The 16,737-nt window shown below is 35.7% G+C and overlaps 1 non-coding gene and 1 pseudogene across 1 annotated transcript; both read left to right on the forward strand.

Annotated features, from left to right (window-relative positions):
* Positions 1-1,449: 1,449 nt before the first annotated feature.
* LOC135318711 (small ribosomal subunit protein uS8-like) lies at positions 1,450-2,992 on the forward strand (annotated as a pseudogene).
* An 11,343-nt stretch (positions 2,993-14,335) lies between these two features.
* Positions 14,336-14,475, forward strand: LOC116149036 (U4 spliceosomal RNA). The gene has a single exon (XR_004132673.1). It is a non-coding gene; the product is annotated as a U4 spliceosomal RNA (small nuclear RNA).
* The last annotated feature ends 2,262 nt before the right edge of the window (positions 14,476-16,737 follow it).

Below are 16,737 nucleotides of genomic sequence, written 5' to 3' on the forward strand. Positions count from 1 at the left end.
GAGAGAGATCTAGGAAGAGGAGAGGCTGTAAAATCAGCCACATTTAGATCTGGAGCATTTACAAGATGTCTGTTTATATTGCCATAAATTATTTCAGTGAAAAGAACGTCACTACGTTTTTCTCTTGGATTCTAAGGTTTGTCTCAAAATACCTTCTGATTTTACTGTTGCCTCTTTTATGTCAATCACTGTACCTCTTATTCTTTTTTTCAACAGACTATAAACAGTTAACTTTAAAAAATAATAATAATGTTTCATCGTATGTACCATAATATACATTTGAGTCTCAGGTAAAGGACCAATATAAGTACAACAAAGGATTTTGTAGTTCCTGCTTTAAACCAAGTTTTCAGTTCATGTAAACATCCTACACTCAGCTGTGATTTGTGAATTGGCTGGGAGGTGGATGTTTACTTCAGCTGACTTGGAATATCAACCATTAACACTGATACAGGGTTTGGCAAAAATAGTACATAGAAACTTAATTTTTAATTGATTACTATAAATTTAAATTACTGTCGTATCTTTTTAATTGTGTTATCATGTCTCTGACACGACATCAGACTCTGGGGTTGGGATAAAAGCATGCCCTTACGTGGTCGGCAGGTCAGATTGGCAGCATTTGCGGTGCTCTCCGGCAGGCCAGGGCTCTGACGCCTGACGTTTGTAGACATCTGGGCTCTACTAGACAGGTCAGTTTGGAGAAGAGAAAGGCACTGTTTCACACTCGGTGCTTTTCTTACCTACAAAATGGGTATGGTACCCACTTCACAGGACTGTTGTAAGGCGCGACCTCTGTGATGAATGTAAAGTGCTTGGCTAGTCAGTACCTGTCACGTGAAGTGCTCAGTGAATGCTGAAGCGCTTGCTGTTACTAATGCTAGCTGCAGTGTCCAGTAATAGTACATAGCATATTTTAGGTGTTCAACAAATGCTGCTATGTTTAAAGTAGACATAGCTCATTTTTATTTTAGCAATAAACATGTTACCAACTTTCTGATTTAATGGAAATACTTTGAATCTTTGAAATTACTGCAATTTAATGGTAGAGTTTTGAAGCCCAGCTTCTTGAACTCATATCCTGGTTCTTCCACTTCTGGCTGTGTGCTTTGGGGAAGTTATTGCTTTCCCTGTGCCTCAGTTTCCTCAGTCTGCTAAATCAGGGTTATGAAAGTACGTACCCAATAGGATTGTTATGAAATTAAATGAGTTAACATATTATAAGTGAGTGAATATCAGTAAAGTGTTATAAAAATTCCTGGTACAAACTAAGCTCTTGACAAGTGGTAGATATGATTATTTTTTTAAAACATATTGTCATCTGTTATTTTTTTCAGAGTATAGTTGTGCCATACATTTGTAAATAATTTAAAGATAACCTAATACCTGATAGTTCTACATATATATTGTTTGGTTTAAATGACACTTTCATATTTTATGCTTTCATTGAAAATACTCTACTTAAAATTAATTTTCTGTGCCTCTGTTTTTCAGTTGCGTGAAATCAGCTTTACTTTTCATTTTATGGTGACACATCCACATTCTGTATAGATAAAAAAACAAAGCAAACAACAATTACAAAACCAAAGTTACTTAAGAAGTATGGCTCTTGCCACCATCTTTCTGTGCCGCCATAATGGTGCGCATGAACGTCCTGGCTGATGCCCTTAAGAGCATCAACAATGCCGAAAAGAGAGGCAAACGCCAGGTTCTTATTAGGACGTGCTCCAAAGTCATTGTCCGGTTTCTAACTGTGGTGATGAAGCATGGTTACATTGGCGAATTTGCAATCATCGATGATCACAGAGCTGGGAAAATTGTCGCGAACCTCACAGGCAGGCTAAATAAGTGTGGAGAGATCAGCCCCAGATTTGATGTGCACCTCAAAGATCTAGAAAAATGGCAGAATAGCCTGCTCCCATCCTGTCAGTGTGGTTCATTGTACTGACAACCTCAGCTGGTGTCATGGACCGTGAAGAAGCAAGGCGAAAACACACAGGAGGGAAAGTCCTTGGATTCTTTTTCTAGGGATGTGATACATACGTGCAAATAAAATTCCTCAGTGGACTCTGGTGCTTCCCTCAGTCGTTTTGAACTTTGTGCAGCAGAGTAGCAGGAGCGTCTGCAGGAGCATAAAGCCTTTGTGTTAATTGGTGAATGCTGTTTCCCTGAAGTAAACAGGAAAAATTGACTTGGGATAACTTACCCCATCACTCTCCTGGCTCACCAGAGGAGGGTGTCTGACCCTGGGTGGTTGACTCTGGCTTGAGGTCCAGGTGGTGAAGCTGTCCCTTTCTGGAGTCTTATTTAACCCTGGAAGTAGTTGTGCCTTTCCTGTTTTTAGCTTGACACAGTACACATGTCATGCCCTAAATACATGACACGGCTGCAGTTGACTATGTAAGTGCTCATAAGGCAAGGGAGCAGATAACGAGAGCCCACAGCTCACTCAGACTTACCTCAAAGTAAATTTAGATGGCGTATCAGTGACTTTTTAGCAACATGTGTTTATAAAATGTCATTTTAAAAGAATGAGACATCTTTTAAAAACTAGTTTTACTGTAAACCTGTTAAAAAAAAAAAAAAAAGGAAGTATGCATTAGCCTAGCAGCTTGGCATACATCTATGAACTCATCTGTGCCTCAGTCCAGAGTGAATACATGTTTGATTCTTCTCTGGAAGATGTGTATGTGTTATGAGAAATTCACAATTAAATAAAAATATGAAATGATAGCAGGGGGACTTGTTCTTGAAAAGGTAAGTGCTGTCTTTCTAATTGTATTTTATTTTTTCAATGAACTGAAGTTTTTGTTTTATTTCTTTTCTTATTTTCTTTGTTACTAAGTGGGAGCTGTTCCGTTATGTACTTGGATGCAGAACATTTCAGTGAGTTTCACATGTTCATTTGAAACTTGTTAAATGCTTATGATGTTATTTTATAATTTATAATACTTCAAGAGACATATCACAATACATTATGGAAGCAGCATGTAACCCTAGGGTAGTTTTATGAAATGTATTTTTTCAGATTAAACATATTTGAGAGTTCCTCATCAGTGTACCTTTGAACTTCAGTAAGCAAAATACAAAATTTTTCTTTCATATTCTCCAATAGGAAAAAGATATTTAGCATATTGTGTGGTTTAGGGTCCAAAATGACCTATAGATTAAATTCCTAACTATAGTGTTTTTTCATTTATTGCTCTTTTTCCTCTTGTTTAATGGTCCTGTGTTTTATATCTTTATATTACATACTTTCCTGATTATATAATGGAGTCTTTGATCATTTGGGCGATCAGCTTTGCCTTACTTTATCACTTAGAAAATGCTCCACATGAAAGTTCAGTTGTAGGTAAGTGAAAAAATTTTTTTTCACTTTATCTTGTTTTAGTTAATATAGTAAAGCATTGTTATACTGAGCTGTCCCCCACCATTTAGGAAAATATGTGCCTTGATTTCTTCAAAAGTTATATACTTACTAGAAATGTACGAGGAATTTTTTTTCTGATGAACGTGTGCTTATCAGTTTTAAATGTTACCGAATCTGGGTAAATGTTAAAATGTCCCCATTTCCCCCCCTTATTTTCTAGTTGTCATTTGTTATTTAATTGACTGATAGAGAACATACTATAAAGTTGGATTTTTTTGATATTTGAATATTTTCTGAAATTAACCTCCAACTATTTTCTATCAAATTTGAAGGTTTGATACCTCTCATAATTATTTGCTAAGCATTTGGCATAAGTTATTTAACTTTTCCTGTTTCATTTTATTTGTTTCATCTCATCAGTTCCCAGTAGTACAATTTTATGATTCCAAACAAATGTCTCTTATGGACTTCAGTGATCGAAAAATGTCAATTAAAATGGGGAATCTGACATATGAGAGTTTACCTGTTAGTTCTTTTCATCTCAGTTTTTTTAAAAAAGAGGTTCTACGTTTTGATAATGGTCAAAGTGTTAACTCAGTGCAAAAAATATACAAAGTTATAATAAGCCATCATATGATGTTTTCATTGTTAATAGCTTGATGTTGAGGGGTTTTTTTAAACAAGAAATATGATAGTATCAAATTCTGGATTAAAATGAAAGGTGGGATTTTGGGTTTGTTTGGTGGTTTTTTTGTTTGTTTTAAGCTTTTAATTCTTCACAAAGCTACCAGTATATTATGAAACCATTCTCACATTTAGGATTTTTATATGTATATAAATTATATTATATGTTACATTAGCCTTAACTTCCTTTAATTTTATGGAAAAGAACCAGTCCTGAGGGTATTTTTATAATTTAATACACATTATTCCTGTGAGGCTGAGTAAAATCGGTCCATGAATCAAAATCTTAGCAGTAGAACCTGTTCAGCTACTTAACTGTCTGTCTTGGGACTAACCAGATGCAATTATAACTGGCTTAAAAGTTCTGACCTTTTCCTTGCTTATTTCAAAATGATTCTTTAAAGACTATTAAGCTGTGTGTTCAATATTTGTCCTACTGTCTAAAAATATTTTAAAACAGGGTTTGGGCTGTTTGTTCTGTTTTGTTTTTAAGTAGTTTAAGAAAGTTTCTCTGCTACTTGTTCCTCCTGCAAATTTTATAGGAGTTCAAATTCCCCAGGAAAATAAGGGTTTTTGTAGGGTTTCTTTGATTGAAAAAGTATCAAAAAGGTCCCTAAAGGTATACAATTGCCTTAATTTTGATTTAAGTTTTCCTTATTGTATAAATTATCTGAAAATTTTTGTTTGGGTATCCTGTTTATATTTAATAATCATTGTTTAAAATTATCTTCTGTGTGTAGTCAGTAGCACAAAAAGATTCCACATTACCCAGAATACTGAATTATTTTCAAATAAAGTTCTGAGTATGAATGAGAAACAGTTTTTGGGAATTGGGCACTGGTAAATCCATCATTTTCAGATAACTTTCTAAGTGGTCATTCATTCTGTGATATTTAGAGTAAAATGTGAAGAATATGTAAAAATATCCTGTTGCTCATTCATATACTGCAGCCTTTCTTTCTCTTACACTCTGAGTTACTGACAGCGGTGATCCTTCCAAGCTCTTGTTGTGTTTTTATACACATAAAGCCTACAGATAAGAGTGGGATTTATAGTATCATGAAATCATACCATATATATATACACCTTACACTTCCTTCATGCATTTCAGGGAACTTTCCATATCTCTGAATCACATTTGTTTTTTAGTTCCATATGTAAATGTACCATAGTTTCAATATTGTAGGCGGTCCTGCAAAATACAAAATATTTTGATATATATATGGTGTGACGGTGTGACTCTTTCTGCAGGACCGTTTTTAAGTTATAATTGCTGTGTCAGGGAACATGTCTATTTAAAGTACTTATACATACTGCTAAAATTATTCTCTGCAGAGTCTTTGCCAGCTCATACTTTCATTAGCAGTGTAGGAAAGTGCCTGTTTCCTCACATAATGGCCCCAGGGCATTACCATTCAGCTGCATTTTTGCTGATCTGATGGTTGCAAAGAAGTATCTTTTTTTAATTTTTATTCCCTTGTCTAAGAGTGAAAATATCTTTTCACATTTTCATTGCTTTTCTTTCTTTCACTTTCATTTTTTTGATTGCATGTTCGTATCATTTGCCTGTATTTCTTTTGGTTTGTTAATTTGTTATTACTGTTTTCTAGGGACTTATATATATTTTGGATTTTTGTTCTTTCTACCTTATTATGTGTGTTGCAAATATTTCCTCCTATCTGTCATGTGTTTTTAAATTTTATTTAAAACCATTATGTAATCTTTTGTAACTTAGTGGGTTTGTTCTTTCTTAGGAAGGCCTATTCCATCCTCAGTATTATAAATACATTATACTAAATACATTATCTTTTAATCTTTTAAAACTATATTTTATTGGGGGGAGGGTATAGCTCACTGGTAAAGCACATGCTTAGCATGCACGAGGCCCTGGATTCAATCCCCAATACCTCTGTTAAATAAAATCATAATAAATAAATAAACAAACCTAATTACCCCCCAAAAAAGATTTTTAAAAATGACAAAAAAAGCCTCTGAATTTTATCAAAGCTAAGAAATGCCACTGATTATACAACACCAGGATTTTATATACTAGAAGGAAGAAAAAAACCTTGAAAAATGCACAGAGTAACTACTCATCATTTCAAATTTTACTTGTAGTTACCTAAAGATCTCTTTTAAGACATTTATTCTGATCATTTTCTTTAATTCATAAAACTTATACAAAAAGGAAAGTCTGTTCTATCAGTTCTTTATCTTTATATTAACAATCAGATCTTGGGTGTTCCCCTGAATTTGTCACTCATTTTAATACATCTTTCATTATTACTGTCTGAGTATTCATAAATATCACAGTGTATATGGAACACCTGTTATGGTACGAGTACTTACCTAGATACTTTCATGTTCTCTCTCATCCTTGCAGCAACCCTTTAGAATAAGTATTACTAGTGCATTTTACAATTGAAGAAACTGAGACTCAGAAAAGTTAAGTTGCTTATAATCACAGAGCAGTTAAAGTGATGGAGAGTCCTGACTTCAGAGCAGTTGCCCTGGGTACCTTACGTTGTTCATAATATGCGGGATGAGGGGCTGAGACTTGTGGAGATTAAAAAAAATAAATACATGGGAGAGACCTACCTCAGATACACAGTCAATCTAGAGTGGAACATCTATAATTTTTTTAAAACATGATATTAAATGTGAGATTCTAATGTTCATCCTTTCAGAACCAGTGTGTGCTATGCTGCCAAGTAAATGTTCCTTTTTCCTTTTCTTATTGATAAATTTGCTGATATTCTTTGGCTCCTGTCAATTTTCATATTGTTATAGTTTTAGAATCAATAGGATTTATAATTGGGCCTTCACTCTAAGGTGGGAAATAAATACAGAGGTACTAAGAATTTTGCATAACCATTCTCTACATCTGTATGTTAAACCTAAACCACAGAGATTATAGTTGCACAGTAACCTTGGGCAGAGTCATCTACATTAGAATCCCAGTCAGTCTTAATAGCTGTCCACCTTGAACCTTCATGTTTTTTAAAACTGCACATATAATAAGAATGATAGAGTTTTGAAAAGTCTCAGGGCTGACATTAGACAGACTAGTCCAAGTGCTGAGAAGGCTTAATGTAGCCATACTGTACAGGGATGTGTAACTGTAAGGGCTGGAGGTAGAGCTCTGGGTAGACCAGAGTACAAGTCTTTTCTAAAGTTGTGTGGCTGTCCTGGTATTTGAATTCATGCCTTGTGTCTATTTTTAGATGTAATAGGTTGAGTATGTAAGAAGCAGTGTTCATAAAAGTTGGCAAACCTGTTTTACTTGTTTCTCAATCTTTTCAGATCATTGCTTATAAAACACTGATATTTACAGTAAATATCTCATTTTAAATACAGGCTAACCCTATCAGATCGTGTGCCCTTGTGCTGCGCTCATTTAATGACTTCGCCCTTTGGTAAGTTGACATATGATTCGAGGTAGCTTCCAGTGATGGAGAGTTTGAAGGAGCTAAAGGGAAAAGCAGGAAGAGAATAACATTTTCAGGGAAAAGTACTCATACAACTGACAGGCCCTCAGGAGAATAAAGGATCTCTGTCTTGGTTATGTGACCTTTTGCTAATTCCTGAAGCATACTGACTTGATATTCCTTGCATGTGAATGAAAGTATTATAGTCTTATAAGCCCCTTTACCTCTGTGACTCCATCCAGTGATCTCTTTTATTGTGTGTTTGTGTGTGTCAGTAGCTCACAATATTTAGCAGATTAAGTTCTAGGTTAAACCACCTGGATTCATCTGTAAAATGGGATTACCTATCTCCTAATTTGTAAGATAATTTAATTAGATGATCCAGAGACTCAGTACACCACCTGGCACATACTAAGCCCTCAGGAAATAACTCGCTCCGCAAAACTCAGTTCATTTGTCGAGTCTTAATATTATCTGGATCTTGGGCCTCCTAGGTAAAATTGGTCTTCTCTTTGTGCCATAAATGTGTCTTCTACAAACTTCTAGTTCAGCACTATCACTAGTGCTAAAATTATCACTAATTTATCTTCATGTATAGTTCTCAGATTATAAGCTCCTTGAGGACAGAAACAGATTTATTTATCTTCATAAATTCAGTATCTGATATGATAAATTTTGTTGAAAGAATAAAATTTTATTCTTGTGTTTACATAGAGTCCCCTCCCTCTCTCAGTGGAAGATGATTCTGGAGCAAAGGTGAGCAGTAGAAATGTTCTCAAAAATCATGCTCGTGTTCTCAAATCACTTAAAAAAATAAAAAATTAAGCAGCTATTTAATTGCCACTGTACTCCCAAGGATTAGGTCAGTTTACTTCTTCACAGTGTTTTTCTTATAAAAAATTAAAGTAAGAAAGTGACTACCAGGTGGGGAAACCTGTCCACTAAATATGAATAACAGTGCTGTGATCAGAACTGTAGAATGGCGGTGTGAAAGAGTTGCTCTTGGAACTGAAGCAGGCTCTGCTGCTTTCTAGCCGTGTGACAGTGATCCAGTTCTTTTCTCTCCGACTCTCCAGAGTGGGCATGCTTCACGTCACGTGTTGTAACAGTAAGAAAAATAGACTACAGGGTGTGCAGGGTTGCGCACAGGTCTTTTCTAAAGTTGTTAGAACGATTAATAGATAATATTCATTAAGAACTAGCACTGCCTGCTTAATAGAAGACAGTTATTTCTTGAACGGAGTTAGTTTCAGTTGCTACTGTACCCTTTAAATTTGAGAAAAGTCAACTTGTTTTACCATATACACAATTATCTGCTGTTAGAAATGTTTAAATTAGTTGTACCCTTGTTTGTATGTGAAAAACAGAACTGAAATGTTAAGTAGTGACCAAGCCATTATACTTCCATCATGCTGGTGGTGTAGGGAAGAGTAAACAGGTCAAACAGCAAAGGCATACCCAAGAATTAAGCTGCATCATTAAAGGTTAATATCTTCTCAACATAGAAATGCAGGTCTCTACTTTGTCCTACTCTCTACAGTTAATTTTTGATAACTTGAGTCGCACTGAAAACATTAGAGCTGTCTAGGTCTTCATCGATTGCGTTTTCCTTATAAAAGGTAGAAGTGTACAGAGAATTATTCTTAGCACTACTAGAATACAAATAAAATTGGCTGGATATTAGATGCCTTTCAATCTAGTGGTTATGGTATGTGGACCTTTGTTGCCTGTGAAAGCTTGTCCAAATCATTTCCGAGTTAGCATGTTTTAAAGGAACCCCTCAAAATCTCCCACTTACAATTTCTCCTTTTCCTATTACTGGCTTTCTACCTTCATATCTTTGTACTAAGTAAACATATTTTTCCAGCTCTCAGTTTGTATTTTCCTCACTTGTTCTACTTTTCAAAGTATATCAGTGATTGAGTTTTACTAGAGTGTAATAAAAAACTGTAACAGTAGTTAAGATGGTGGGGTTTTTTTGTTTTTGTTTGTTTGTTTTTGTTTTTAACCTTCTCACACAGTTTGTTTCCAGGAATCTTGGTGGCATGGCAGGCTTAACTAACATAAATCTTGCTACCACCACCATCCCATAGCTCCAGACACATAAAGATGTCAAATAAAACAACAGATACACAGCTGACTGCAAACGAAAGAAAATCTCAACTGCCAGAAATGAAGAGAAAACAAAGTCAGGGTGGTAAACCTGTGGAATTGTCATTGACTAGGACCCTCACCAGTGAACTCTGAGACTTTTAACAGCAACAGACATGATGTGACAACTCAGGGAAGGTGGGACTGAGTCCTCTGCAGGGAGCGAGGACCCTAGGTGGTATTGCTGCCTCAAGAAGCAGGAGCAGAGCTCTGCATAGCAGCCTGGGGGCTCCAAAGGTGCTTTTGAACCTGTGACTGGGTGGAGGAAAAGAAAATGTCCAAAAAAAAAAACAAAAAAAAAAACGAAAATGTCCCTAAGAAAGAGTTGAAATGTACATTACAGTCTTGCTCTCAGAGTATTCAAGGTTAGCTTGAAAATTGTGAGCACCTCCTTAATGTGCTGGGCACAGTAAGGTGCTGGTGGTAAAGCAATGCATAAAACAAATTTCTGCCCTCTTGGGGCCTTTTCTAATACTGAGAAAAAATTTACTAATGTGTATATCAGACACACTTAAAGATAATTTTTGAAATGACAGAAGGAATAAGCTAGAATACAGCATAAAAGATGGAAAAAATGAAAAATTAACACATGGAAGATCCAATATACATACATATATTTTAAGAATTTTAAACAGCAGAAAACAGATTGGGGTGGGGGTAGGGGGCGGTGAGGCAGTTGTGAATTGACCTAAGCTAATATATTCATGTACAAACCTTTGTTAGTGTACCCACTGAACACCCATCCCCCGCCTCCTCCCAAAGTCTACACACTTCTTCCCCCAGATCACCCTCTAACAGCCAGGTTATACGGAAGCCAGTTTCACACCAACAACTTCTGTCACCAATACGTATATAAACTAAGCACGAAAACAGTTCTTAACGCCTGTTCTGCAGGCTCAAGGAATTTGTTCTCTGCCCTTTGATATACGCTAGCCACCACCTTGCCTGAAAGTTTCCTTCATGAAGCGGAATTCTGTTACCCTAAATGAAACCTGTGCTCATGGCTGGACAGATGAGCTTTTAGGGAATTGTATTAGGGCATCTTCCCAAAGGGTAAAGGTACAGACCAAAATGGATTCTTTGACCTGTTCTTGCAAGGGTGGAGTGGGAAGTGCCATATAGTCTTGAAAACCTTTAATTTCATCATCAGGGAGTAATTTTTGAAGTTCATCATTCTAGTTAACAGGCCATAGTTTTCACCAGTAAAAATTTCTGACATTTAGTATGTATATTAGCAAAGCATTATCTGTTGGTTAAGAGACAGACAACAGTACCTAGAAAAGCTTCCTCTGGATTATGACTCCTTTGATTAAGAGTGTGAGCTGATTGTCCTGGACTACTCTCTTCATCAGAATTCTAGCAGGACCGAAGGTGATGACTATGTCATGTGCCACAAATGCTGGAGTATTTAAATGTAAATTACAGCCATCAACAGCTATATTGGAAGAGACAAGTGGCTAAGAAGTTTCTAGAATTGATAAAAGGCGTATCAGGAATGATATTTGTCTTGTAATGGAACCAAAGTAAGAATGGTGCTTAAACTGTTGAGGTTTACTTTTCTTTCAGGTGTAGGCTGTCCAGGTGTCCGGTACAGTAGCTCAACGAGGTCAGTGGGGCCCCGGCCTTTTCTGTTCTTTATGATCCACCATCTTCAGCATCGAAAGATAGTTTCAGTGCTTCTGTCCTCATCGAAAGATGGTTTCAGTGCTTACATTCCAGACAAGAAAGTAGGGGCAAGAGCAAGGTATACTCCAAATATGATGGCAAAATAAAGACTTTCCAGGAAAAACTAGAATTTGTTACCAGTAGGCATTCACTGGAGAGTGTGGTAAAGGCTGTTCTTGAAGCATAAGCAAAATGATCCCAGATGAAATCCAGAAATGCAGGAATAGATGAAAGACAATGGAAATGGTCAATATGTGTGTGGTTATTAATTAAATGTGGGATTTAAACTATCTGTAGAATTTAAATGCATCATATAATAAAGACAAGGAGAGTAAACGGAGTCAGTGCTCTAAGGTTCTAGCAATCAGTAAGTGGTAAAATTAATACTGTTACTAGACTACAGTCAAGGATGCATGTTATAATCTCTGAGTTAAACACTGAAAGAAGAACAGTAGAATGTGTATCCGTTTTACAGAGGGTAAAGTGTAAGAAGGCAAGAATAAAGGAACATAGAACAGGTGGGTCATATTTTTAATTGCAAAATATAAACACTAAGTGATTCATTACTTGAATTAAAGTTGAAAAAGTATTAGCTGAACCAAGAATACCCTAGGACACACTTCTTACAAGAGACCCAACTGTAAGACCACAGAAAGGTTGAAAATAAATGCATGGGAAAAGAGACATCAGGCAAACAGCCAGTGAAAACGGTGTGACTATAGTTTTATCAGACAAATTTAAGGCAAGAAGCATCACTTGAGATAAAGAAGGACATTTTATAATGATAAAGGAATTAATCCACACAAACCACATAATCCTAAATATGTTTGCGCCTAGAACAAATGTAAAATATATAAAGCAAGAATTACACAAGAGAGGAATTAAGTAAATCTGTAATCATAGTTGGAAAATTTTTCACAGCTTTTGCAATATAGAGATTTTGCAGCTAATAGAACATTCAGACCAAAAGCAAAAAGGAAAAAAAAAAATCAGAATACAGACGAACTGAACAATACAATCACTAAACTTCAGCTGATTTACATATGTTGAACACTTTATCAAAAAGGGTTAATTCACGTTTTCTTCAAGTAAACATGAGTCGTTTACCAAAGCCTTCATTCTGGACTCTCTAACACTGGAATTAAGCCAGAAACTAGTAAAAGATGGCTAAAGAAACCCCCAACAGCTTGGAAATTATGTAATACATTTCTGAACAGTCCCTGGGTCAAAAAAAGTGAAATTTAAAATATCTTGAAGTGAATAAGAATGAAGATACCAAAACTTGTTTCAGCTAAAGCAGTGCATGTAGGGAAATTTATAGCATTAAAAGTGTGTATATGAGAAAAGAAGCAAGGCTGAAAGTCAGTGACTTAAACGCTTATTTTCAGGAAACTAGAAAAAGAAGAACAAGGGAAAATAAAAGTTTAAAAGTCTACGAAATATACAACAGTGAAAGTCAACAGCTAAATGGTCCATTCTTTGAAGTTTAATAACAGTGACCACTACTGTTTAACATTACATTTAAGATCCTAGCCAGTGAAATAATGCCTGAAACAAAGGCATAGGTTTTGAAAGCAGGAAATAATACTGTTTATAGATAACTAGTTAATGTGCGTAGAAAATTCAAAATCTGTGAACAAAATAATTTATCAAGGTCCCTGGAAACAGTCAGTATAGAAAAACCAATTTATGTTAGAAACAAATAGAAATTGTTAAAATGATAAAATTTACCCTAGCATAAAGCACCAAATACCTAAGAATAAATTTTTGAAAGAAAATTACAATATTGAGAGAAATTTGAAAAGATATAATTAAATGTATGGATATGTCATGTTCATAACTTGGAAGGCAATTTTATAAATTGTTACCTAGCTTCACTGTTACGCTGTCAAAATCCCAGCAGTATGTTGGGGAAATTAACCAGCTGACAGAAGCGCAGAAGACCAAGACTATCCAAGATAAATGAGCAACAACAAAACAAAATCTTTCACCAACATGTACTAAGACCTGTTACAAAGCTGTAGTTACAATTATGACTGTAATTATATGGTTGACATAAGAATAGACAAATAGATCAGTGTAACAGAAAGCCTGGCACAAATCCACAAATACAAATCTTCTGATTTATGACCAAAGGACACCCTTGTGATGGGTGAAAGGAAAGGTTATTACTATCCTGACAAATTATTTTTTCAATAGAAAAGACATGTCGGAAAGAAAATATGAATAAGGACAGAGTTAAGTTTTTTTCAAGACAAATTTATGTGGATAATTAAATTTATGTGGATAAATTTGAAATTTTGAATATTTTTTAAATGTGGGTCATCGTGTACATATAAAAATAGGTAAGTCTCAATCTGTTTTTTAAAATCTACTCCAATGATCCATCAGCTCTAGATGATTTATAGTGTGATGTGTTAAACCTTCAGGAAACAATCTAAAATACTGTAAATGTTAAAGAGAAATTAAGGAAGTAAGGGAAGAAGAAGGAAAAGGGAACAGCTAATTAAAATGTTAATCATTAATATTCATTGAACCCTAATGACAAGCCAGACATTCTGCTAAGTGCTTTATATGGACTGTATCATTTAGTACTACACAATTCCACAAGGAGGGTGGCACAAAATTATCTTTATTGCTTCGATGAGGAAACTGAAATGAAAGCTGAAGGTCTGTTTGAAGATTCCACTGTCAGGGAACCGCAGAGCTGCAACAGACACCCAGGTATGTGATCCAGAAGGAAGAAGATTGAGATGGAGATGACGAAGAGAGGACAGACACTTCCTCTCACCCACTCCCAGTCATACCAGGCTATGGGCAGTCCCCGCGCGTGGTTACTACACTCTTTTCTCTGTTCTCCAATTAGTGCTTTTAATGAAGGGAAAAAAGGAATAAAAATAACTTTACTATAAAAAGAAAGTGTAACTGTGAGGTTATATGTTAATTACCTTGATCAGAGTAATTATTTATGTATACGTATATCAAATAACCATGTTGTACGCCTTAAGTGTATACAGCTTTTATTTAAAAAGAAAACAGTTTTGCACAGTGGCAGTATCATAGCCAAGGACGTTTATCTGAGGTGTGATTATTGCTGACTGAAATTTTTCCCAGTCCCCCGCCATGATGACTTGAAATATAGTCGGCATTGGGAATTTTTCACAGTCTCTACGGAGACTAGAAAGCAAACAAACAAAAACAGCACCAAGGCTGGAGACACAAGTCGGTGCCTAGGAGTTTCCAAAATCTGGAAAATCACATTGATGTTTTTACTATAAAACTAAGTTTTAGCTCTAGTTTTTTTTAATGTCTAATTAAAAAAAATTCAGCTATATTTGAAGATGTTAACAATACAGTTTATGAACTACCACTGCTCCTACATTGGGTCATACTTCGACTTTTCACAGTTACCTGACTTACGTCATAACTTTGACATTCATTCGCACAAAGGTTATAGTTCAGATGAAGAAAAAAGTGTGTATAATAAAATAATTTGACAGAAATTTCCTTTATATGTAATAGCAGAAAAACAACAGAGCAAGTTCCTTCTTGTGATAAAATACATATCCTCAAATTTAATCTCTTTAAGACCTTTGCTTTAATCTGTTAGTATCCAACACAGGTTTTATATTTAGTTTGCTAGATTGTAAATTCACTTTCCTTATTAAGAAAGGCTGAGGTTTTATAGTCCTGCTTTTAAATACATAATTTTTAAGTCTCAGTGGTTAGCATTATAGATTGATTTCCTTTTTAAAGAGAGTCACATATTTTACATATTTCTAATTACATATTTTTATTTCTGAAAGAAGTTACCTATGTCATTGTCCCCCTTATGTATTGTGTATGTGTACAATAACATCGAAGGGATGCTTCCTTCAGCAGTGTTTGAAGTAACAGAGAAAAGTAATTTACACGAGCTTATCATGAGAGCCTCTAGGCGAACCCAACCTACGGCCCAGGAACTAAGAGTGGTTTTCGGTGCATGCAGGCTTGACTTGGCAGCTCTGGCTTACTCAAGTCCTGCACATTCCAAAGATAAGTCTGTCCCTTGACCAGCTCCTGGGAGATAACCTTTCAGCCCTTGGAATATCCTGCCTCATGTGAGTGCCTGTGTTTACTTGGCGCCGTGAGTCACATCAGATGATTTATGCTAACGGGTTTCTGGTGTGGGCCTGGCACCCCGCAGGGGTGGTTTGATCTTTGGAGGAGCTGGAAACAGTAACCAAGGTCAGCCATGTGAGTGCTCCATACCTGTAGAGCTGACCTTCAGAGAAAGCCCTGGACATGAAGTCTCAGGTGAGTTTCCCTGGCTGACAGTACCCTATAAGTATTGCCCCACATCATTTCTGGGAGAATTAGAGGCTGCGCGTTCAACTTCCCTAGAGAAGACACCTGGAAGTTTGTACCTGGTCTCCTAGGACCCTTTCCTAGGTGCCTTTCACATTTGCTGATTTTACACTGTATCTTCTTGCTATAATAGATTGTAACTGTCAGCATAGCCACTTTTTCAAGTTCTGTGAGTCATTGGACTAGAGTGGTCTTGGGGACCCTGACAACATTTAAAGGATTATTTTGGAAAAAAAAAAAAAAAAAAAGAATATGCAATACAGACCATGTGTCCTGTGAAGCTTGAAGTATTTGCTGTCTGGTCCTTTGCAGAAAACTTTTGCCATCTCATGCAGAAAGGTAGCAAATAACCTGTGTTATTTTCATACATTGGAATCTTAACAGTTAAAATGGATGAATAGCAATATAAATCTCAAACTGCTTTAAGTGAAAAGAGCAACAAGAATGAAACAGTATGATACTATTTATGTAACTTAACTATTACTATGAGTAACTGTGTGTAAATCATGAAAGAATTACTAAGGAGGACATCCACAAACTTCAGAATAGTCGTGAGCTCCGGGGAAAAAGTGGGATGGAAGCTAAGACTTTTTTGTCAGATTTTCATTCTTAAAAAGAGATTCAAGGAAAAAAATTGATCTCGTAAAACAAATGAAAAAAGGTTTTATTTTACTAATATTTTTAAATTATTTCCCTAAATCGGCTTAGCTTGGAATTATAGAATGATTGTGCTAAAGACCTCAACTGCTTCAAATTCCTCAAGTTCTCTGTTAAGAAACAGGTCTTGGTAGGTGAATTGCCCAAGGTCATGCTGAATTATTAACCAAGAGATTGTTCTATAAGGAAGTGTGTTAGTGCTGGCAGGGTCAGTTATTTTGAAGTGTGGAAATTTGAAAGTTGATTCTTTAGAGAAGAAGGGCTATGCTATACAAAGTGTAGAGCACTGAGAGATTAGATGAGTAAGGAAGAAAGAAATGTTCTGACAGTTCATACAGCCAGCTCTTTTACTAACAGTAAAGCATTGCTGGGGGGTTAATTTTCTTTATGTTGAGGGCAAGCTGCTAAATCCACCTTAGCATTTTTTAAATGCTT

This window comes from Camelus dromedarius, chromosome 20 (genome assembly GCF_036321535.1).
Source record: "Camelus dromedarius isolate mCamDro1 chromosome 20, mCamDro1.pat, whole genome shotgun sequence".
Lineage (NCBI taxonomy): Eukaryota > Metazoa > Chordata > Mammalia > Artiodactyla > Camelidae > Camelus > Camelus dromedarius.